Source organism: Tenrec ecaudatus, chromosome 12 (assembly GCF_050624435.1).
Source record: "Tenrec ecaudatus isolate mTenEca1 chromosome 12, mTenEca1.hap1, whole genome shotgun sequence".
Classification (NCBI taxonomy): domain Eukaryota; kingdom Metazoa; phylum Chordata; class Mammalia; order Afrosoricida; family Tenrecidae; genus Tenrec; species Tenrec ecaudatus.
The window spans coordinates 93,881,751-93,890,095 of record NC_134541.1 but is presented as its reverse complement, the minus strand read 5'-3'; the positions used below and the strand labels follow the sequence as shown (position 1 = coordinate 93,890,095).

The 8,345-nt window shown below is 38.4% G+C and overlaps 1 pseudogene; it reads left to right on the top strand.

Annotated features, from left to right (window-relative positions):
• The first annotated feature begins 7,728 nt into the window (after positions 1–7,728).
• Positions 7,729–7,855, top strand: LOC142423603 (small nucleolar RNA SNORA62/SNORA6 family; annotated as a pseudogene).
• Positions 7,856–8,345: the final 490 nt, after the last annotated feature.

Genomic DNA, 8,345 nt, shown 5'->3' with positions numbered 1-8,345 from the left:
GTCTGGGGTCTTAAAGGCTTGAAGAGAAACAAGCGGCCATCTAGCTGAGAAGCATCAAAGCCCACACAGAAGAAGCACACCAGCCTGTCTGACCACGAGGTATAGAAGGGACCAGTTATCAGACATCAAAAAATTAAAAATCATATCAGTGGGTGCCCACCTTCCTGATATGATCACTGAAGACAAACGTGTGCATAAGCAAATGTGGTGAAGAGAGCTGATGGTGCCCGACTATTAAAAGATATAGCATCTGGGGTCTTAAAAGCTTGAAGATAAACAAGTGGCCATCTAGTTCAGAAGCAACAAAGCCACATGGAAGAAGCACACCAGCCTGTGTGACCATGAGCTGTTGAAGGGATCAGGTATCAAGCATCAAAGAACAAAAAATCATATCATTGTAAATGTGGGTGAGTGCAGAGTGGAGACTCAAACCCATTGTTAGTCAACCGGACACCCCTTACTGAAGGGTTGTGGGGAGATGAGCCAGTAAGGGTGCAGGGTAGCAACGATGAAACAAATAACTTTCCTCTAATTCTTAAATGCTGCTTCCCCCACCCCCCACTATTATGATCCCAATTCTACCTTACAAATCTGGCTAGACCAGAGGATGCACATTGGTAGAGATAGGAACTGGAAACACAGGGAATCCAGGACAGATGAACCCTTCAGGACCAATGGTGAGAGCGGCGATGCCTGGAGGGTAGAGGGATTGTGGGGTGGAAAGGGGTAACTGATTAATAGAATCTACATATAGGCTCCTCCCTGAGGGATTGACAACAGAGAAGAGGGCTGGGGGAGATGTCAGAAAGTGTAACATATGACAAAATAATAATAATAATAATTTATTGATTATGAAGGGTTCACGAGGGACGAGGAAAATGAGCAGTTGATATTAAGGGCTCAAGTACAAGGCAAATGTTTTGAGAATGTTGATGGCAACAAATGTACATATGTTCTTGACACAGTGGATGTATGTATAGATTGTGATAAGAATTGTAGGGGCCCCAAAAAATGATTTAGAAAAAATGGTGAAGAGAAAAGCAGCAGAGCTAAACTTACGAACATGCAATTTGTCCTTCTACAGCAACTGGCTATGGGGGATAGTGGGAACCCAAAAGCCAACTGCAGAGTGTCTGGTCAGACTGAGCCACTGGCTGATCCGTTCCAGCCACAGGCAAGAGTCTTAAACAGCCTTCCTATGAGGCAGAGACCACTGTAACCTTGACTATGCTGGATTGAACTCAATGCTCGGTCAGTTGACCTCCCAATAGACACAACTTGAATTTGTTCTGGGGGCAAGTATCTCTTACTGGTCCCATGACAGAAATTTCTCCCCTGGCTTTTTGAATGTTGATGGGGTCTTTCCCTTCTTATGCACTATTTATATTTTTGTCTTTATGTTATTACGAATTTTTTTCCTTACCACCTTAGTGTGATTTTGTTTTTATTGTTTCTGTTGGGTCTCCCAGCTATGAAGTTCAGGAGGAATGGATACATAATGGTAATAATGGATATAAAGAAATGTAGGGAATACAGGGGATGATAAGGAGGGAAAGGGGATTTCAGGAGGAAATAATGGAAGGGGTTTGGGGGGGTGGGGACGCAGGACTAGAACTGAACTCATTTTAAAGGTAGCTTAACCAGGGAGGGGGTGGCCAGCTGCTCTAACATTGATGTGGTGATGATTGTACAATTCTCCTTGATATGACAGAATGATGGAATTATATGATATATAAATTATGTACCAATACAACTGCTGGAAACAAATGATATAGTTATGCCATATAATCTGAGAGATCCTCTCTAGGTTTTATCAGAATCTTAGGGAAATCTTAGAGGTATCAGGGCATAGAAATTAGCTGTTTACCTCTGAGTCACCCTTCTTTGCATTTCAAAGACTAAAGATAAAATTCTATTTAACTTGCAGTTCTAGAGTCCTCTAAATTAATTGTTATGAATTTTACCTGGTTTTCCTGCTTTCTATGGGGGTGTGAGAAGTGGGCTGAACTGCTTTATGGAGTCTCTTCACAATTAGTATTGTCTCATCGAAAAGTTGTATTTTTTTAAAAAAGAGTGGTTCCTATATATTCTGATACTATAGGATTAAACCTCTGAAGTACAATTGTGGAGGCTGAGTATTTTATATAAGTACATCAATGCTTTTGTTTAAAACACATCCACGAAATGTTGTCACTAAGTTAGAAGAGGTTTCTGAGGTACTACCTGTTGATATGCTAATGATTGTCTGAAGTACTAGATTTTCCAGTTAGAAAACTTACCTTTTTAGAGTCTAGTATAAAGCTACTGAAATGAGAGCTTTTGTCTTATTTTCAAATGGATATCTTATTTATGTGTCTAAGTAAATCACTTGCAAGAGATTCACCTTGATATCATGACACAGGGATTTTCTTTTTTTTTTCCTACCCGTCCCCCTTCCTCAGGGATTTTCAATATCTCTATATCATTTTCTTATGGTCATTAGGTCTATTTCACTTCTGGCAATGAGAATCCTGATTACGGTTTTATTATGGAAACCAAATTTCTAAAGGATACAGAAAAGGAGGGTGGGGGTTGAGAAAATAGTAGTGAGAGTCCTTGGGCAGTACAAGGAAGGAATCCAGAACTTAGCTTGTAACTCAAAATTTGGTGGTTTCTGTCTAACTAGATGTACCTGGTGATCTACACCCAAAGAATTAGCCACGGAGCAACGTTCTCTGACACATAGTTTTCTGTATGGCAGCCATTTCTTTTCTCTTTCCTTTTCCTGCATCGATTTACTCCTTATTCTGTAGTTCTCATATATGGGCATCTCTTGCCTTAGAACGCTCTCTCTTACTTTGCACATACCATGGTATTCTCCTAAATTGATTTCATTTCTTCAATTTTCCTGTCATCTCTACTTCCAGTGTCACCGCCGTCACTCTGGTCTTCGTCATTTCACACTCAGATTCTGCAATCGTCACTTCACACTGCTTCCTCAACAACAAATTGTAATATATATATATATATATACATATATATATATATATATGATCATTTGTTGATCCTAGGTTAAAAAAAACCTTGGGATGGGCATTGGGATCCTTGAATACCTTGCTAGAGTAATGTTTCACAGTAAGACAGCAATTACATAATCATTTCATATTCTATTTATTATTGAAAAACTATAAAATGAGAATTCCATGTATTTGAAATATTTAAACTCAACTACCAAAAATTACAAAATCAATTTCTGTTTATTCCACCCACCCTTGATACCATTTAAAATTGAGAGCAGCTTTGTATTGTCTTTACAAATGGCTTAAGGCTGCCATCTAGTGGCTTAGAAACATAAAAATTTCTATGACAATGTTTTCATTGAATACCTCCTAACACCTTTTTCATAATTCGAGGTATGTATTGAGATATGGATGTATGTAGTGAATTATTTTATATGACTCTTCTATCCATAGTCCTTGTAACCCACCAAGGGAATATGAAGGAGTATGAGAACTGGGAATATTTTCTCTTTTCCTGATTAAGTCTGGGTAAAAGAAGGTGGAGGATGATGCTGGTAAGATTAAATTATTCAGTTAAGAAGAATTAAAAGAGTTTTTGTTTCATAGCATTTTATACTCAAGACATTCCTATATCAAAAATTTGACCAGTTGAATTCCTATCTTTTATTTCTAATCATTTTCTTTGCAATAGTTACACAGCTGGAGAATAATTTACAGTTTTTATTAGAACTGGCACCAGATTTAGGCACCATTGAAATCCAGCTAATTGGATTTTCATGCTTACTTGTGACTGAAATTCTATTCAACTATCCTAGTGGTTAGTTCCTGGAAAAAGGAAAGTGGTTCAATTGCCCCCTGGCATTGGCCAATGCAATTTTAAATATATGTTCACAGACACATACACACACACCCCTCTATTGTTTGTCATACTGTGGTGGCTGTCTTATTGCTGTGATGCTGAAAGCTATGTCACCAGTATTTTAAATCCCTATAGAGTCACCCAAATTGAACAGGTCTTAGCAATTTCCAGACTAAGAACAGATAGTAGTTGGAAAAAATAATCTTGATGCAGAAATGAAGGTCGATATAACTTGATAGAATTTTATAAGATCAGCAACTTCTCCATTGCAAATGTTTTCTTCTCTTTCAACAAAATAAGTAACAACTGTACATATGGACTTTGCTTAAGGGAATGCACAGAAATCAAACTGACTACATCTGAGGGAAGAGACAGTGGAGAAGCGTGATATAGGTAGCCAAAACAAGGCCAGACACTGAACAGAACATCAATTTCTCCTCTATAAGATTAGCTTAAGGTTGATAAAGTTAAAACAAGTACACAAGAGGCAACATATACTCTTGACTAGATTTTACCTTAACTTTGAGAAGAGCTCAAAAGCAGACTGGACTCACTGAACAATACTGACTGCAAAAATGACAAGCTGAGGGAGAAATCAATAATATCAAACATGAAGAAGGAAAAGGCCTTTACAAAGACGGGAACGAAAGAAGAGGTCAAAGTGGATGTCAGAAGAGACTCGGAAACTTGCGTTTGATCATATAATAGCTAAAGCAAATTGAGGAAATCATGACGTGAAGTGGCAGCCAGAGAAGTCAAAGTCAAGTATTATATAATGAAATATACAAAACTCTGGAGTTTGAAAATCCAAAAGGAAGAAAACACACAGCATGAAAGAACTGAAGTGGCTATCAAAAGGTATAGTATCTGGGGTCTTAAAGGCTTGAAGATAAACAAGTGGCCATCTACCTGAGAAGCAGCAAAGCCCACATGGAAGAAGCACACCAGTCTGTGTGACCACAAGGTGCAGAAGGGACCAATTATCAGACATGAAAGAACTAAAATCATATCAATGGGTGCCCACCTCCCTGATATGATCAATGAAGACAAACGCGTGCATAAGCAAATGTGGTGAAGAAAGCTGATGGTGCCCAGCTATCAAAAGATATAGCGTCTGGGGTCTTAAAGGCTCAAGGATAAACAAGTGGCCATCTAGCTCAGAAGCAACAAAGCCCACATGGAAGAAACACACCAGCCTGTGTGACCACGAGCTGTCAAGGGGATCAGGTATCAAGCATCAAAGAACAAAAAAAATCATATCATTGAAAATGTGGGTGAGTGCAGAGTGGAGACCCAAAGCCCATTGGTAGCCAACCAGACACCCCTTACTGAAGGGTTGTAAGGAGGAGATGAACTAGGGAGGGTGCAGGGTAGCAACGATGAAACATAATTTTCTTCTAGTTCTTAAATGCTTCCTCCCCCCCACCCCACTATCATGATCCCAATTCTATCTTTCAAATCTAGCTAGACCAGAGGATGTACATAGGCACACATAGCAACTGGAAGCACAGAGAATCCAGGACAGATGGCTCCTTCAGAACCAGTGGTGAGAGTGGAGAGAATGTGGGGTAGAAAGGGGGAAGTGATTGCAAGAATCTACATATAGCCTCCTCCCTGGGGGAGGGTCAGCAGAGAAGAAGGCTGGCAGAGACATCAGACAGTGTAATATATTACAAAATAATAATAATTCATAAATGATGAAGGGTTCAAGAGGTAGGAGGATTGGGGAGGGAGGGTGAAAATGAGGAGCAGATATTAAGGGCTCAAGTAGAAGTCAGGTGTTTTGAGAATGATGATGGCAACAAATGTACATAAGTGCTTGACATAATGGATGTATGTATGGATTGTGAAAAGAATTGTATGAGGCCCCAATAAAAGATAAATAAATAAATTAATTAATATAAACTTAAAAAAAGAAAGAACTGAACAAAAAAATTAAATCTCAAGCTGAAATATTGAATGAAGCAAGAACCATCAAAAGACCATTTAAGGAATACCCAGAATCACTGTCCCAAAAGAATAGGCCAACTTTACACCATTTAAAAGGCAGCAAATGACCAAGAACCAATGAAACTGAAGGAAGAAGTCCAGGTGCACTGAAAGCATTAGCGACAAACAAGGCTCCAGAGATTGACAGACCACCAACTGAACCGACTTTTCAAGCTGACGAAGCACTGGACGTGCTTCCTCTTCTCTGCCAAGAAGTTTGAAGGCAATCTACTGAGTGAATCAATCAGAAGAGAGAGTGGTGCCTATTGTCAAGAAATGTGACCTAAGAAAATGATCAAGCAATATCATTAATAGCACACGCATGTGAAATACTCCCGAGGCTCACTCACCAGCTGTACGTTGACAGGGAACTGGCAGAAACTCACACTGGATTCAGAAGAGGATTTGAAATGAGGGGTGTCATTGTTGACGTCAGATGGATCTGACTGATAGCAGAGAATACCAGAAAGATGTTTACTTGTGTTTATTGACTATGCAAAGGCCTTTAACTGTGTGAATAAGAAATGGTGGGTATTATTGAGAAGAAAGAGAATTACAGAATCCTTCATTGTATTCATACAGAACCTATATATGGACCAAGAGGCAGTTGTATAGGCTGAACACTACATATTTTAAAATCAGAAGATGTGTGCACTAAGGTTTTATCCTCTTGCAAAATTTATTCAATCTCTTTGCTGAACAAATAAACAGAGAAGCTGGATTATATGAAGAATACAGCATTGAGATTGGAGCAAGGCTTTTTAGCATTTGATATGCAGATGACACAGCTTTGCTTGTTGAAAGTGAGGAGGACTTGAAGCACTTGCAGATGAAGATCAAAAACTGTAGATCTCGGTATGGATTACAGTTCAATGTAAAGAAAACCAAAGTTCTCACAAGTGGGCCAAGAGGTAACATCATGATAAACAGAGAACAGATTGAAGTTGTCAAATGTTCTCCTTGCTCAGATTCACAAGTAGTGCTCATGGAAATCAAATGACATTGCATTGAGCAATCTTTAGCTCAAGACCTCCTTAAAGTATTGAAGAGCAAAAATTTCATTTTGAAAACTAAGGTGGGTCTAATCCAAGTGATGCTATTTTTAACATCACATGATATTCATGTGAAAGTTGAAAAATACACACATGCCTTTGAATTATGGTACTGGCGAAGACTGTTGAAAGTTCTGTGGAATGCCAGCAGACCAACAAATCTGTCTTGGAAGACATGCACCCAGAATGCTCTTTAGAACTGAGGATGGCGAGATTTCAGCTCCCATGCTTCAGGCATGCTATCAGAAGAGACCAATCTGTGTAAAAGATAATCGTGTTTTGTAAAATAGATCATCAGAGAGATATAGGAAAACCATGTAGGAGATGGACTGACACTATGGATGTAGAGATGAGCCCAAACATAACGACAATTTGGAGGATGATATAAAACCAAGCAACGTTTTGCTACTTTTTTTCATAGGGTCAGAATGAGCAGAATGGACTCACAAGAACACACACACACACACACACACACACACACACACATCAATCAATCCCTTTCTGCTGGTATACAGGATATAAGACAAGAGGAGAAGCTGCAAGGTTAGACTCTTCTTGTGCGTACACTTAAGAAAATATTTTACATAGACATCTAATCATATTTACACTGATTCACATATTTTCATACACACTGACTAAAATCCCTCTGTACAAATAATTCTGCGACTAAAGCACTGTGTTCAGTATAACTGCTGTTACTGGAGGTTTAAAATCATTGTTTTGCATTTTTAAGGCTATGTGATTTGTATAGAATTAGCATAAGAATGTTCCTTTTTCAAATATGCTTTAAACACTACAGAAAAGTTGTGATTTTTTTCCTTTAAAAACAAATGCACAATCTTGGCCAGTGAACTTCTGCGTGTGGGAAGTGTGCTATGTTACCAGGCAGGATTTTCGCTAACACCAGTAGAGCTTGCCTCAATGACTGGAGTTTGATAGTACTCGCTGCCACAGGTGAAAACAAAACAAAACAAAACAAAACAAAAATGCGCCAAATGATGTGTGATTGAAAACTACACTAAAATATAAAAGAAAAAGAACCCATTTAATTACAAATATAGCTTTTTTCCTTTGGAATGGCTTGTCCGTTCAGACTACTGATCTTGAAATTACCAATCCCATGCATAATCCACTGCACTAAAAGGGATCCTTGTGGCATTCTGTGGTGTTGGGATCTTTAGAAATATATGAAAGCATCTGGATTTACCAATCTGAAAATGGACATAGATTCGAATGCTAATCGATTCTGAAGATGCAGACAGGTTTTGTCTCTATGGAGATAAAGACACGAAAAGTTTTTTATATTTCTTTTTTTTTTTAACAATTTATTGGGGCTGATACAATTCTTTACACAGTTCATACATATACATACATCAATTGTATAAAGCACATCTGTACAGTCTTTGCCCTAATCATTTTTATATTTCTTTAAAAATCTAAAAAAAC